At 35.9% G+C, this 17180-nt stretch overlaps 3 long non-coding RNA genes across 5 annotated transcripts; 2 read left to right on the top strand and 1 right to left on the bottom strand.

Moving 5' to 3' along the window:
- Positions 1-4207: 4207 nt before the first annotated feature.
- LOC309488956 lies at positions 4208-10425 on the bottom strand. 2 transcript variants are annotated; one of them, XR_014202301.1, is made up of 3 exons: positions 10339-10425; positions 4712-4815; positions 4208-4327 (listed from the first exon to the last, which is right to left on the bottom strand). It is a non-coding gene; the product is annotated as an uncharacterized lncRNA (long non-coding RNA). The 2 variants fall into 2 exon arrangements; XR_014202302.1 differs by lacking the exon at positions 10339-10425 and adding an exon at positions 6095-6876 and having other exon boundaries at positions 4712-5002.
- Positions 9024-12817, top strand: LOC309488955. 2 transcript variants are annotated; one of them, XR_014202299.1, is made up of 4 exons: positions 9024-9088; positions 10375-10527; positions 10726-10814; positions 12693-12817. It is a non-coding gene; the product is annotated as an uncharacterized lncRNA (long non-coding RNA). The 2 variants fall into 2 exon arrangements; XR_014202300.1 differs by having other exon boundaries at positions 9024-9107.
- Positions 12818-13042: 225 nt separating this feature from the next.
- On the top strand, positions 13043-16124 carry LOC309489729. The gene is made up of 3 exons (XR_014202500.1): positions 13043-13057; positions 13303-13961; positions 14359-16124. It is a non-coding gene; the product is annotated as an uncharacterized lncRNA (long non-coding RNA).
- Positions 16125-17180: the final 1056 nt, after the last annotated feature.

Here is a 17180-nt window from a genome sequence, read left to right as displayed (position 1 = left end):
CAAACCCCCCAAGCCAGATTCCTAGTGAAATGCTCTCAAACAGCAAGTGCAGTGAGTTTGCTTCTTTCTTCTCTGAGAAAATCAATAATATCAGAAAGGTGATCAGCACATCCTTGAGTTGCACTGGGGTCAGACAGATCAGACCACCTGAGAAAGTAGTTACTATGTCTGACTTCAAAGAAATTGATGGCAAAATTTTGGAAGAAACCGTACAACACCTTAAAACATCAACATGCGCCCTTGACACACTTCCCACATCTTTCTTCAAAATTGTGCTAAACAGTTTAGAAGCAGATCTTCTAGAAGTGGTAAATGCCTCACTTCTCTCTGGGAGTTTTCCAAACTCCCTGAAAACTGCAGTTGTCAAGCCCCTCCTGAAAAAGAGCAATCTGGATAAGACCATATTAAGCAACTATAGACCGATCTCAAATCTTCCTTTCATAGGCAAGATCATTGAAAAAGTTGTCTTCAATCAGCTGAACAAATTCTTAAGCTCGAATGGATACTTTGACAATTTTCAATCTGGTTTCCGACCGCACCACAGCACAGAGACAGCGCTCATAAAGATAATAAACGATATTCGCTTAAATACTGATTCAGGCAAATTATCAGTGCTGGTATTACTCGACCTCAGTGCTGCATTTGACACTGTCGATCATAACATACTTCTTGACAGGCTGGAAAACTGGGTGGGGCTTTCTGGGATAGTCCTAAAATGGTTCAGGTCATACTTAGATGGGAGAGGTTATTATGTGAGTATAGGAGACCATAAGTCTGAGTGGACATCCATGACATGCGGAGTCCCTCAAGGCTCAATTCTTGCGCCACTCCTGTTCAACCTGTATATGCTCCCAATGAGCCAAATAATGAGAAATAACCAAATTGCTTACCACAGCTATGCAGACGACACACAGCTGTACTTAGCCCTATCGCCTAACGATTACAGCCCCATTGACTCCCTGTGCCGATGCATTGACGAAGTCAACAGTTGGATGTGTCAAAACTTTCTTCAATTAAACAAAGACAAAACTGAAGTTATTGCGTTTGGAAACAAAGATGAAGTTCTCAAAGTGAACGCATACCTTCACTCTAGGGGTCAAACAACTAAACATCAAGTCAGGAATCTTGGTGTGACACTAGAGTCAGACCTTAGTTTCAGTAGTCATGTCAAAGCAATAACTAAATCAGCATACTATCATCTGAAAAATATTGCAAGAATTAGATGCTTTGTTTCCAGACAAGACTTAGAGAAACTTGTGCATGCTTTCATCACCAGCAGGGTAGATTATTGTAATGGACTCCTCACTGGCCTTCCCAAAAGACCATAAGACAGTTGCAGCTCATACAGAACGCTGCCGCTAGGATTCTGAGCAGAACCAGAAAATATGAACATATCACACCAGTCCTCAGGTCTTTACACTGGCTCCCAGTTAGATTTAGGATTGATTTTAAAGTATTATTACTGGTATATAAATCATTCAATGGCCTAGGACCTCAATACATTGCAGATATGCTCACTGAATATAAACCCAACAGATCACTCAGATCATTAGGATCATATCAGCTAGAAATACCAAGGGTTCACTCTAAACATGGTGAGTCTGCTTTTAGCTATTATGCCAGCCACAGCTGGAACCAGCTTCCAGAAGAGATCAGATGTGCTCCTACAGTGGTCACATTCAAATCCAGACTCAAAACACTTCTGTTTAGCTGTGCATTTACTGAATGAGCACTGTGCCGCTGTTCGTCCGACTGTTTGTACTGTACTGTATTTTACACTATTTTTCTAAACTGTTTTAATTATTCTTATTTCTTTTAATTATTTTAATTTCTCCTATGTCAGCAGGGCATTTAGCCCGAAACTGTAAATGCCCACTCAGAAGGTGATAATGTGAAAGTGATTAATGTGGGTTTGAAAGTAGAACAGTATTTAAATGACGATATTAAAGTTTTCGTCTGAGAAAGAATGTGAACGCAGTGCTAAAGTGCTAAAGAAAGTGAAAAGAACGTGTGAGTAAATGAGGGAGAAAAGAAAGTTAAAGGAAAGTTGATAGATGGAAGTCGTAAGAAGATTGAAGGTTAAAAGGTTGAAAGATTTAAGTCTTAAGGGAATCCTTTGAAAGAAAGATCTATAATAAATATTCTTTTTTATTTTTTAAAAGTACTGTATTTTATTTTATTTTTCTAAACTGTTTTAATTATTCTTATTTCTTTTCATTATTTTAATTTCTTCTATGTAAAGCACTTTGAATTGCCATTGTGTATGAAATGTGCTATATAAATAAACTTGCCTTGCCTTGCCTTGCCTTGCCTTTCTTTCTAACTAATCTTTCTTTCTATATTTCTTTCTTTCTTTCTTTCTTTCTTTCTTTCTTTCTTTCTTTCTTACTAATCTTCTTACTAAACTAGCCCATATTTCTTTCTTTCTTTTTAACTAGTCTTTCTTTCTACCAAGCCCATATTTCTTTCTTTCCTTCCTTCCTTCCTTCCTTCCTTCCTTCCTTCCTTCCTTCCTTCCTTCCTTCCAACTAATCAGTCTTTCTTTCTTTTTTTCTTTCTAACTAATCCACCATTCTTTCTTTCTTTCTTTCTTTCTTTCTTTCTTTCTTTCTTTCTTTCTTTCTTTCTTTCTTTCTTTCTTTCTTTCTTTCTTTCTAACTAGCCCATATTTCTTTCTTTTTAACTAGTCTTTCTTTCTACCAAGCCCATATTTCCTTCCTTCCTTCCTTCCTTCCTTCCAACTAATCAGTCTGTCTTTCTTTCTTTCTTTCTTTTTTTCTTTTTTCTTTCTTTCTTTTTTCTTTCTTTCTTTCTTTCTTTCTTTCTTTCTTTTTTTCTTTCTTTTTTCTTTCTTTCTTTCTTTCTTTCTTTCTTTCAACTAATCCACCTTTCTTTTTTCTTTCTTTCTTTCTTTCTTTCTTTCTTGCTTTCTTTCTTTCTTTCTAATCCACAATTCTTTCTTTCGTTCATTCTTTCTAATCCACAATTCTATATTTCTTTCTTTCTTTCTTTCTTTCTTTCTTTCTTTCTTTCTTTCTTTCTTTCTTTCTTTCTAACTAATCTTTCTTTCTAACTATTCCACCATTCTTTCTTTCTTCCTTTCAACTAATCAGTCTTTCTTTCTTTCTTTCTTTCTTTTTCTTTCTAATCCACAATTCTTTCTTTCTTTCTTTCTTTCTTTCTTTCTTTCTTTCTTTCTTTCTCTTTATAAGCCACAATTCTTTCTTTCTTTCTAATCCACAATTCTTTCTTTCTTTCTTTCTTTCTAACTAATCTTTCTTTCTTTCTAACTAATCTTTCTTTCTATCTTTCTTTCTTTCTTTCTTTCTTTCTTTCTTTCTTTCTTTCTTTCTGTCTTTCTTTCTTTCTTTCTTTCTTACTAATCTTTCTTTCTAACTAGCCCATATTTCTTTCTTTCTTTTTAACTAGTCTTTCTTTCTACCAAGCCCATATTTCTTTCTTTCTTTCTTTCTTTCCTTCCTTCCTTCCTTCATTCCTTCCTTCCTTCCAACTAATCAGTCTTTCTTTCTTTCTTTCTTTCTTTCTTTCTTTCTTTCTTTCTTTCTTTCTTTCTTTCTTTCTTTCTTTCTTTCTAACTAATCTTTCTTTCTTTCTAACTAATCCACCATTCTTTCTTTCTTCCTTTCAACTAATTAGTCTTTCTTTCTTTCTTTTTCTTTCTAATCCACAATTCTTTCTTTCTTTCTTTCTTTCTTTCTTTCTTTCTTTCTTTTTTTCTTTCTAATCCACAATTCTTTCTTTCTTTCTTTCTAATCCACTATTCTTTCTTTCTTTCTTTCTAATCCACTTTTCTTTCTTTCTTTCTTTCTTTCTTTCTTTCTCTTTTTTTTGCTTTCTTGCTTTCTAACTAATCTGTCTTTCTTTTTAACTAATCTTTCTTTTAATCTATCTTTCTAACTAATCTATCTTTTTCTTTCTAACTAATATTTTTTCTTTCTGTCTAACTAATTTATCAATCAAAATTTAAACTACTTTAAACTTCAAACTACTTTTAACTTTTTCAAACTCTCTGGTCCGGCTTTCTCAAGCCAACTTAAAGTTTGTCTCAAACTTTTTTTCTAGTTTTTAATTAATAGCCTATAATATGGGCGGACATGCAGTGGTCTAATTTAACTTGTCCTCATTTGCCCAAAACTATTTAGAGACTTTTTCAACGACATATGAAAGATATCCTACAGACTCAGAATTTGGTTAATTCAGTTTATTTAGTATAGAACAGCATGAACAAAGCAAAAACAGTATGCAAAGGTTTTCACCAGAAGCTTGAACATCGAAACTACTCCTCCACGTCTTCATTTTGGTGGTCCTATAACAAAGCAAGAATAAGAAAGGAAAAAGGAAAGAAAAAAGAACAGGTGAGTGTTTTCCCATTTAACATTTAAATACAAAGCAATTAGCTCTGAAAAGATAGAATCTGTATAAGCAGACAGTTTTGTTACAGAAGTCAGATCATATGTGCTTTTAAAAAGTGCATATTGTTAAGTTCGTGTGTAATTATTAACAGTTGTATACATCAAATACTTTGATGTATATAAGTAATGAAATTGTTGCTGTTAGCCTATATTTATATAGTCACAAGAATATTGCAGCGAAAAACGCCTTAACGTTCATGCACGTTAGGGGCCATCTGTTTCTGCTTTGCTTTTAACTATATAACATTGTAGTGATCTCTTGTCTCTGCTGTTCATACCTGAACACGTTCATTTATATGCGCCGGGGCATGTTTAAGAGTCTCTGCAATTAAACTCTCTATGTCCTTCTCCCCAAGACCAGATTTACATTCCATGGCGGCATCTGGAATTAAACAGAACAACCGTTACAGTAAGTAGCATATTGTACGTTGTTCGTGCTTGCTTTATCAGTGTGTTTATTCATACGTTCAATTGTAGATGTATAATTGGAATAATTAATTGTATTAATTTGACATACTATACAAATCACACTAATTTTACAGAAAGTAGTCTATTCCAATGTCAAATGTCTTAAGACAGTGGTTTTCAAACTGGGGGCCGCAGCAAGTTGGGAAAAAAAAGCGGAAAAAAAGAGTTAAAAAAAAGTTTTAAAAAATGTGTTAATATGAGTATTGTTATGAAATAACATTATAATAATTTGTTGCAAAGCCTATCTGAACATTATACTTTTAATGCTAATCTTTTAGAGATGAACTGATTGATCGGCTGGTGACCAGAATTGGCCGATTTTCACGTGATTTTCAGTCTGACATAATGCCGATTCAAATGCACTCGGGCGCCGCATGATTAACATCGCGCAACATCAGCATCACACGTGCACACAGAACGCACATGTAGGAAACCTTGTGAATTACGGCCGTTTCAGACCACGAGCGGCGCGTGAGTAGCGCAAATTTTTTTCGCCGTGCATGTTCAGTGAGTGCATTCACACCGCGAGCAGGAGCAGCGCGTGAGCTTCAAGCAGGAGCGTTGCGTGCCGTGAGCAGTAGTGAAGTGGAGGGTTTCGGCGCCGAGTCTATTTTTGCTGCGCTGCTCACGCTCAATTAAAGTGAAAGCACACTTTTGATGGACAAAATAAATATGATTTCACACAAAAAGTACCAAAAATGCACATAATTTGCATGTATAGTGTGTTTTAACAAGAACTGGAGTAGGCTATCTCAGAAAAGAAAATGAAGACTCAAAAATATTTATAGAAAATTTACCAATTTAAACTTGTTTTTATTAATCAGTTTGGATAAAAGTGGTGTTTTATAAAAAATATATAGAAAATAAATATTTGTGTGTGCTGTAAAGTGGTTAGAAAAAATGAAATCAGAATCGGCTAAAATCTGTATAGGCAGGTCGAACTCAATGACAAATCGGAATTGGCCTTGAAAATTGTAATCGGTTCATCTCTATAATCTTTCTGATTGGCTGGTATCAAACACCATCACATAATCTGATGTTCACCTAGATGTTTTATTTATTTATTTCCACATTTGCCATAGTATTGTCGATGGGTTCAATAACACATCCTGCAAAAGGGGGGCCTTGGCCAGAACCTAGTGGTATTTGGGGGGCCTTGTCATAGAAAAGTTTGGGAACCCCTGTCTTAAGACATGTAGGCTAGGTAAATTCACAGACTCAAGCATGGCAGCGCGTATTGTTTTCCCTTTCCCTTTTTTTTTTTGTCAGAAAATAAAATAAATACAAAATATTTATAAAAGATTTACCCATTTAAAATTGTTTTTAATTATTCAGTTTGGATAAAAATATAGTGTATTATATGCATTTTGCGTAGCGGATACGCATTTTGACCTCAAACTACGTAGGTACGATTTTTCACTCTAAACTACGCAAAAACCTGGTGACGCCTAGCTGTGCACAGTGCCGTGCCGTCGCGAACTTGACATGCGAGGCCCTGCTCTTTGATGTGTATGCTCAATTGCGCAGGAATTACAGTCACACGGACGTAGCTGTTCTAATTCTTTTGCACGCATAATCTTGCTGTAATACGTTTCCATCAAGTAGAATAATACATAATCATGGACATAGTCTCAGCTATGACTTTTTGCTATTTATTTCAGAGGGGAAAAAAACAACTGTCCAACTACGAATCCGCCTATTTAATCAATGTGTATCTTAATGGTCCAGGGGTGTAACTTTTGCCTAGCGTGTCAGAGGTTGTAGGTTCGATTCCGATCTCGTATGGTTTTATTTTTCTCGTATAACGTTAGTTTTTTTTTTTTTCTCATCAAAACCGAATATGTTAATCAGTGGTTGTATATCAAGCAGGGACACATTTGTGTGCATTATGTTAGAGTATCCACAACGGATTGAAGCGCGCGTCCAAATGTGCGCAAGCCGCACGAGAAAACACTGCAAGCACTTTGATCACTTGATTTAACCCTCTGGAGTCTGAGCGTTTTTTTGGGCCCTGGGGGTGTTCTGACATGCTCTGACATTTGTGCTTTTTTCAGTTGCTTATAAACATATTAATGGCAAAGGTGTAAATTCACTCTATATAGCACAAACAGGACTACAATAATATGTGAGCCACATGTATGTACATGTTTTCATTTTTGAGAGAATAATGTTTATGCGTGGTTATCGAAAAAACTAAAAATTTAAAATTTTGAAATAAGACCACAAAACACATACTAAATATGTGGCAATAAGACTTTTGACTTATGGATGTCGTCGCCTATAGTTTTTTCTTCAAAATTATGTGAAAATAGTCTTGCTTTATCGTTCACATAAAACCATACATTGATTTAAATTGATGTAAAACAGGTTTTGCTTGGAAAGCCAATATGCGAGGGGGCGTGAACGAGGAGTGGTTTACACCTTAGAATACACCCACTCTGCATAATTAGCCATTCACTCAGGTGTGACACTGACTGAGCCACAATCCAAAGACAAAAGATATATTTAGAAGAAGACTTATATTGACCATTTAAGATTTTGCTTACATCTATCTTGTAAATATGTTTTGCTATTTTATTAAAATGGTTACAATTACAACAATAATTACAATTTCAACAATATTTCAAGTGTACTCTTTCTTTGTAAAAAAAAAATGATTATAGGCCCTACATTTTATCTATGTATTCATTAGTTTGAATATAACCAACATTGGAACAGCTAACATCTTAGTTGATGACTTTATTTTTGACAAAAATAGTATTTTATATATAGAAATGGCTAAACAAAAGCTTATTTGATGTGGCAGTATATTCTACAGTAAAAACTGTACCCAAATCTGGTCAACAAAATGTTGTCTTTCATATTTCGTCTGACTGTAACGTTGTTTTCATGAAATATTAGGGCATATTGTTAATTTGCAGTTTAATACGTTGCTTATACAAATAGCCTACATTTTATTTCAACATTCAGTCGATGTTTACTTATCTCAGTATAGCAATACAGTTTGCTAAAACATCATCATTCATTCACACACGCGATTTAAATTTAAACTGTCTTTGCCAGCTGTGGTAAACAGCGCGCATCTCTGCCGTTTATTCATTCATAAACAGAAACCCACGTGAAGAAATTCACGTGAGAAGGAAAAAACGTACTTGTATTCCTCAGCTCGCTCCTCGATATACCCGCACTTCTGAGGGACATTTTCCATTAGTATTATTCCTCACAGCGCTGCAAGACGGTGTAAACAAGTAATGATCTAAATAAACTTGTGTGTTTTCTCGAGCTGATGTGGGCGTTCACAGGATTGCCTCAGCCATTTGCGTTTGAATAGCGCGCGCTCTCCGTGGGCGGGGCCGATTATAACGTAATGAGATGAGATGAGCTCGACTGGAATCGCTCTCTTTTAATACAGATTTCACAAGATGAGAATAATTGTTTTTTTATATAAATGACTTCATTTAAAAGAAGAGAATTCAAGCTTCATGCCTGTCTGTCTGTATGTCTGTTTGACTGAGTATTCGCTGAGTTATTGTTAATTTTCGGACGCGTTTCAGAATGGACTTCACTGGCAGAGAGAAGGCAGAACTCGCTTCGTGTTTATTTTTCTTTATTTGGCAAAAAGCACAACACTTTGTTTTTATTGTGAGTATACACAAAAATAATACACATTTAACAGAATCGATTGATGTATGAAACTCCTATGGAAAATCAAAGTCAACATAGTATTTATGAGTTTCTTTTACACTAATAAAAAAAAAGCGAGCTGGTATCGCCGGCGATACCGTAGACCTCAGGGGGTTAAATAACACATTTCAGCGCTAGATCTTCTCTTATTTTTTCAAAAAAAAACGAACGAAATGAATGCTCTGCCAGTTAATTGGATATGTTTTATTTATTTGTAGAATTGTTACATTCGTGCCGTGAGATGTTTAAAAAAAGTTAAAAAATAAAATAAAATAAAAAACAGCAGGATTGCGAGGCCCCCTATTGGCAGTTCGCACAGTCTATGCGACGGCTCTGGCTGTGCACCCGCAGTCCTCAAATCAAGCAACAGCAAAATAAGCGGAGTTCGACCAATCAAAGCGCTGTGCTCATTTCCCAAATAGCAAACGGCGAAGATTGACAGATGCGTAGGCCTATCAAGAGGACAGCTGTCACGGTCGGTAGGCTACCTCTAACTCCTGAAGGTAAACGGCCTAGTTTAAAGTAATAAAAGTACCTATTTATGTTACATATTTAGTTTGTATGAAAACTAGAGCGTTATTAGTTACGGATTAAAAAGTAGGCTACCGTTGTCTCAGTGCTGCGCGAGCTCTCTCTTACAAACATGGATGCGCGCACATAGAGAGATTGTAAAATGAAAATTGACGGACTAAGTTTACAATTTGTTCTTGCTTGTGTTTTTTATGTCAAAATGTCAGAAAGCACTTTGTGTTATGCATTCGTTTTTTTTATTTTGATTTCGTTAAATGACTGACGCTTTACCGTTAATACAGCCCTCATTATGTCTTATTCGAACTTAGATATTTAGATATTATACTTGATATTCTTTTTAGAATAAGTGATTTGTTTTGCTATTATTGGGTTATGTGACTCCTGTCTATTCATTGTCAACTGTTTTCTATAAATACGTTTGTATTGGCTAACGTTTATTCAGCTAATGCGTGTCCTGTTTAAAATGTGCATGTTTTCAAATGCATAGACAGCACGTCACAAATAGAAAAAATATATTTTTTTTTTACTGTTTTCTACAGGTTTCTTTATTTAGACTAGTTGACCAGCACACATTATATGTATTGCAATATCCTCATGAATAAAATATGTTTTTTTAACACATGCCTCATATATATATATATATATATATATATATATATATATATATATATATATAGTATACACAGACAGGTAAATAGTCTTGTAAACATATCGAAGTATGACTGAAACATGATCAGAGCTTTCTTTGTTCTGTTTGTTCATTTACATGGGAATTTTGTAGCCTCCACATGTTAACAAACTCTTTTATAAATATGCCTTAAAAAAAAAAAAACATTACTAGTGTGCATCTTGAGACAAAAACAATGGCACTGACATAGGTACTATACGGTTATCCGGACTGCACCTGATAGACCTACCCCAACCCCGCCCCTAAACCTACCCGTCACTGGGGTTACGACCAACCAAGAGCGGTTGTGGTCACATGTGGTCAGGTGTGGACAGGTGTGGTCACAACATAACCGTATAGTACCCTGACATATTGTAAGATAATGCCAGTGCAAGTTGCTTTCGGTTAACACAGCTCAAACATGCATTTTAGTCTGGGAATAGACTTAAGCCTCATCTGTGAAAAGAAAACGGAAGGTTATTTATTATTTCGGTGTCACATTTGTTACTTATACCACATTAATCTCTGTTGTTCATAAACTGAACATTGACTCACGTGTGATAACTTTGCACACTGATGTTTTTATCAAAGGCAGCTTCTTCCGCTTCCCATGCAGACTGTAGTGGCTCCACACATTGTTTGTTGCCACTGCCCGCATGATCCTCCTTACACACTCTCCTGGATTGTTCCCACCAATAAGGCTGAGATGGTGTGTCTGGAAGAGAATTGTTTTTTGGCATGCAGGTAACCAAAAGTAATAGTGTACTCATTATGTCGTAAAATGTCATACCAGTTTCGTTATATGAAACCTATTTAGCCATTTGTAAAATTTCATTCTAAATTGCCTAACCCTATAAATGATATTCGGCATTGATATTGATATAAAATCTGCAAAGAGAAGGTCTAATATTTTAACATTTTATTTTTGTCCTCTGAATTAAGTTGCCACCCACCAACTTCTTCCGGAATTCAGGGTCTTTAAGGTGGTTCTCAATGTCCTCCAGTTCCTCCTTGCACTGAGCAGTCGCAGGGTGGCCGCGGGTCCTTAAAAAGTCTTAAAATGTCTTAAATAAAGTTTTCCTAATAAAAGGCCTTAAAAAGTATTAAAATGTCTTAAATTCAGATTCGATAGGTCTTAAATATTTGTGGTCACGTTACCGCAAAAATGTCTCCAGTCTGACGGACTTAATGTCCGTCAAATAAGCAGTGAAGCATTGAATCGCCAGAATGTTGAGTTTTTTTATTTATAACATGTGATATAGTTAAGTAACGTTTTTTCCTGCATAGAGAATTATGAGGCGGCGCCTCCGTCAAATTTCGTGCCGCCTCCGGCTCTCGACAATAACAAATAACTATGGGAATCACCGAAAACGTGAGGATGATTCTGTTTTATTTCATTTAATGTAAGTGGCGACTGATAGCCTATAGTTGATAATAATATAGGCCTACCTAATGTACTGACGGTAACAATGTTGCGCTGTTGAGGCTCGTGCAGTTATTTATAACATTTTATAGTTAAGAAACAATATATAGCCTAGGCTACACGTGACCAGAGAGCTGTTTTCCTGAATGCCATCAAGATTGAAACCGAGACTGATTTCATAACAGTTCAATAAACAAATAGGCCTAGTTAAAATTAAGTCACTTACATTTTAGACGCAATGACTGTTTTTGTTCTGTTTCAGCAGCGAAAATAGTTCCAAACAAAGACCACAGCAGAACCATAGCACATCTCACAGCAACACTCATTACTGAATGATTCAGCGTTTGATTCAGTCAAAGTTTCAATTACCCATTCATAAACTGCCTCATTCTGAATAAATCAGCCGTTTGAATGAATCGTTTGAATGAATGACTCAATGACTCGCTCATTAAGACGGTCACCTGCCGCCTCCTACTGGCAGTTTAGTTTCATAAAGTATCATTCTTTTCAACATTCCTTATTTGCATATTCAAAAATATTTTAAATAATCTCATTTAATACAGTTATAATCTTTCAATGTAAATTATTTAATTTGATTGGTAACAGCCTAGTGTCTTATTATTTTTATTGAATATATTGATCAAATTTAAGAATTTGAAATGAAAGATGGAGCATACATTTAATAAAATTAGGGGGAAAATGCCCTTTATAAAAGGTAAAAAAATTATTCTGAGTGTTTTCAAACAGTGATGTAATGAAACATTGACAATTTAAGCTTGAAGAGAGTAAAGCCTCTGTTTAGGCTATTAAGGAAATGTAATTTTGCCAAAAGAAGAACTTTTATTTTAAATAAATGTTCATTTTAAATCAGCCTACTTCAGTGTGATATGTTACCATATTATCATGCTTAACACTGAGAATATGAATAATTGTAATGTGATGATCAGATGCAGATATCTAAATCAGAGAATATGGGCGGTTGGCGGGTGGATTATTTATTTTTAACAGTGGATTCGGGAGACTCAAAGTGCACCAGATTAATGAATTTATCTTTAAAATGTACAAAGTTTTCTTCAGGGGGGGCATGCCCCCGGACCGCCCTAGAGGTACCAAGCTCCACCCACAAAAATAATGTGGGAAACACATAAGGCTAAATACAAATTTAATGATCTTATTATTAAAATACATTATTAGGATTTTACCACCTCCACCTCATTTTGAGCCAGGAAAAATCCATAACATGACAGGAGCTATTTTGCTGAATATTCTCACGATTGCAAATGTTACATTGATTTTAGTTCAATAAACAAGTAATGAATATTAAATTATTTCAATTACTTAGGTTAAATATTACATATACGCATGTAATATAATGTGTATTTCCATCACAGGTTTGGTCTTAAATTTCATTCAAAGTGGCATTAAAAAGGTCTTAAAAAGTCTTAAATTGAACTTGTTTATATCTGTAGACACCCTGAGTCGGAAGGTCCAAGATATCGTCCTCCCTTTGACGACCCTGGTTCCTCCGCAACAGAAGTAGAATTTCCTTCTGGGAGGCTGCCAGACTATCTACTTTCTGCAGCAGCATCTGCAGTGTTTCTACAATTAAGGTGAGTTTATATATATATATATATTTTATATACATCCTGTATATTTCAAGGAACTTTTACTTGTAAAATATTCACAGAATAATTCACCCCCAAATAATTTGTATTTAACTAAGGGTAAATGCAGTTGTATAATCATTTTTGATTACATTTAAATACAGTACATTTGGTCTTGTTGTATCTCTTACCTTTTAGACCTTTTGACATAGGAGCCTCGGTCCATGATTGCCTCTCCACTGAAAAGGTAACATCACAATTTTCAGTTATACAAGTATGTAAACTTTCAATAGCAGGTACTTGAATGAACTGAAAACAATGCCCTTAATCTGTGTGTAACAAGTTATGTGTTTATTACATTGAACTTGCTTGTCTCATATGTTGTATATTAATATCTTGAAACACATAGAACAATCTGTTGGTTGCTCAAGTTGCTCTAAACTGATTCTTTACAAATTTCTCTATACATTTATTTACCATTTGTATCTATAGCTGCCATTGAGGACGATCTGGGAGGCTCTTCAACATCTGCAAGCAAGATGAATGCACAGTTGTTAAGCCTAAGTTGAAGGTCACATATTAAGTTAAGTGATTCAAATTCTACCTTCAGGTAAATCATGCGATGGGGAAACTGAAGAGTCACATGTGGGATGGTGGGGAGATTCTGTGAAGACTTCAGATATATCCGTTTTCAGGGTAGATCACTACAGTGCAGAATTATTAGGCACGTTGATTTTCTGATCATATTTTATTCCCAGGAACATTTTGCCAATTCCAAACCATATTAATCTTAATAAATTATATTAATTTTGTATTTAATCATTTATAAGTGATATATAATTGTTCTTGAAGGCTGGAAATGAAAAACGCCTTTAATTCAGGTGTGCAGAATTATTAGGCACGTTTTCTTTTACAGATAAAATAAGCCAAAAAAGAGATTTAACTCAGACTTAAAAGTAAAAAATTATTAAATGCCCATAAGAAGAATGCAATACTAGAGATTGCAGTTAAGGCATGACCATTGGACAGTGAAATGCTCATTGGGTCAGCAGGGTCAGACAAAAACAGGTGGAGAAGAAAAGACACGTGTTAACTGCAAAAGAATTAGGAATTAAGGTGAAGAATTAAGTGTGAAACCATCAGGATGTCACGTTAACTAAAGAAAACTAAGGGAGGACTCAAATGCAAAGGAAAAATGATATTTATTACAAAAGAAACACAAAACAAAACCCACAAGGGGGAAAACATAACTCAATACAAAACAACAACAACTTCAAAAACAAACATACCAAAAAGGGTCACAGGAGAACAGGAGACGTGTACAAGACAACGATCCGACACAGACTGCAAACACAAAGGAACTTATAAAAGGGACAAATCAGGCAGGTGATGAGGGAACAACAGGTGGGGCAAATGAAACCAATAATGAGATAACAAGGAGGGTGGGGTCAAAACAGAGACAGGAACACAAACACCACATGTGCTACACGAGACAGGACAGGCATGTGACACAGGAACCCTTTAGTCTCCAGCGCCACTATTTTCCAGAACTGCAACCTACCTGGAGTCTCCAGAAGAGCAAGGTGTCAGGGTCTCAGAGACTTAGATTAGGTAAAGAATCAATTTGTAAAGAAAAAATGACCCCCACTTAATAAGTAAAATACATGAAGACTGTTTTTTATAGGCTTTATAGACAGACAGATTGAGAGTGACTCTTGAATTAATAGTAGTTATTACCTTTGATGTGGTTTGGAATTGGTCAAATGTGCATGGAAAAAAAATATGATCAGAAAATCAACGTGCCTAATAATTCTGAACGCACTGTAGTGCTTGCATACAGTTAGGGGTGTGCGATTTGTGTTGTCTAATGACGCTTTTTAGGGATGGGCATTCGATTAAATTTTCTTAGTCGATCGTCGGGAGAATTAACGATCGACTATCGATTAATCATTAATATTTTTATATTGAAATTCATTATTTCTTTAACTTTTTATAAATTAAAAATGCAATGAAAATACAAAAATACAGTTTGTTTGTCCTCGATGAGATCTTTATTACAAGAAGATCAACTTGTGGCAGTGAAACTGGACGTTCGGTAGACTTGAAGATTCCTGCGGTGCTCTAAACCAGCGGAACCTGCAGCTGCGAGCCGGCGTTCTTAAACAGAGACCCATGGCCACTTCATCTGTTTTCTGTGATCGGATAGCTATCCGGTCGTGAAAAGACCAAATCTAAATGCCCTCCGAAACGCATTCAAGACGGATTTAAATCCGATCGCTCAAACCACTTCAGGAGGAGATCTGAGACGCATTCCAGACAAAACTGGACAAGAGTAAATGCATCTGGTTGTTGAAACCACATATGCAAATTTGACTTATCCCAAAAATGATAAGAAATAAACGTGTGAGAGCGTGTTATAGGCTATATGTCATGTTATATCCAGATATGACGACGCTACTTCAACACGCATCACCACAGATGAGCATCTATTCATCAAGCCAACGTGCAAACTATCGCAAATCAAAGTTAAAGTCATTCATCAACACACAATCATCTTCATTAAAAGTAAAGAACCGAAATTATCTTACCAGGGCTGTTGCCGCAATATCTTGTTGCGGTCTTTGATTTAGAAATTTTCGCTGATGATCAATAAAATGCAGCTCATATCAGTTGCTTTCGCTGACGTGCAACAATTTAAATTGACACATTTATGTGACCAGGTGTAAATGGAATCGTTTTGATAAATCAGATAGCTATCCGATCTGAGAAAACGCATGAAGTTCCCATAGAACTTCTGCACCAGTCTACTGATTTCTGTTGAGAAAGATAAGCATGTTGACATGATCTGGGATCAGACGCGACCGCAACCTGGTGACAGCCAGTCCAGCCGCTGAAAACACCCGCTCTGAGGGGACTGACGTTGCCGGGATGCACAGGTACCTCCGCGCTAAAATTAATTCCATTGCTTCAAGACTACGCAACGCACACTACGCAACGCAACCTGCATTAGTTTAATCGATAACAAATAAACGTGATCGACAAAATTCTCAATTATCGATCGTCGATTAATCATGCCCATCCCTACTACACAGTACCAGCTCTCCTTGGCTCGGCTCGACTCGCCTTTGTTTGGTTTTCCACTGTGTACAAGTTGTACACTTACCTGCTTCCAGGTACTTTTTTTCGTACCACCGAGGTTCTGAGCGAGCTGAGGCGATACTAAAATGTGACGTGAAAACACGGCAGACTGCTGATTGGTCAGAGAGAATCGTCAGTATTCACTGCGTCATCATTGCACGCGCCAGACGAGTATCCTGAATTAAAAAACGACAAAAACAAAAACAAAAACATCCAAAACAAGCATACACTTGATTTCCTCCATTGTCCTGTGTGTGTGGGTAGCGGGTGTGAGTCACGGCAGTTTCCTGCGGTGTCGCTATGACGACCAGGTACTATTGTGGAGGTACTATCTGCAATGGAAAACGGAGCGAAAAGCGAGCCAAGCCGAGACGAGACTTTTAATGGAAAAGCACCATAATTGTTGATTTTAGCCATATGCGAGCTTGGTTGTATTTCAAAAAGCAAGGTGAACCCAAAGGATATATTTGCATTCTCATGCCGGCAAACCATTTAGATGCATTTCATTAAAAAATTTAACACTTTTATAAATTCATGTGATTTCCATTGTTTCTACAGTTGCAAACTAACCGCACAGAATATGAAAAGCTTTGGGAGGTACTAGAGAAAAAAAAAGAAAAGAAAAAAAAACTCTAAAATACTGTCTAATTAACAAACAAATCCTAGATAACGAGAATTGTCTATCGCACACCCCTAAAGTATATTTCCTTTCAATATTGTACTTTATTTGCTGTGGTATGGAAAATTACTTTGTTGCAGTTTGGGTGGAATTGGAAGTTTAGCTGCTTCCGCTGTTAAAACATAAAAAAGTACAAATAAATCAGTAGATTAAATTTAACATTGGCAATTTTTTGCAAGTCAATATTCTGATCATATATTACTGATCATATATTACTGATTATATATTACTTCAAAGCACATTTTTCCAGTCCAAACAAGGAAAACTCAAAAAAAAAAAAAAAAAAAAAAAGACTATTATTTCCAAAAAACAAAACTAAATTAAACGGAAAATTGGTGAGCCTGTCTCACCTACTGCACACAACAAACTGTCACATCACTTCCTGTAAGCTCAACAGCGCCCTCAAACTGGGCCGTAAGCGAAATGGCCGTAAGCGAAATCTGCTGCCAAAAACGGGCTATTTAAAAGGTTAGAACATTAGTGAAGTAAACTAAAAAGCTTACAGCACCTGGTATTCCCAGGCGGTCTCCCATCCAAGTACTAACCAGGCCCG

The sequence above is a fragment of the Leuciscus leuciscus genome, assembly GCF_965113295.1.
Source record: "Leuciscus leuciscus genome assembly, chromosome: 24".
Classification (NCBI taxonomy): domain Eukaryota; kingdom Metazoa; phylum Chordata; class Actinopteri; order Cypriniformes; family Leuciscidae; genus Leuciscus; species Leuciscus leuciscus.
The sequence above is the reverse complement of the archived record's forward strand: the minus strand, read 5'-3'. Positions and strand labels throughout refer to the sequence as shown.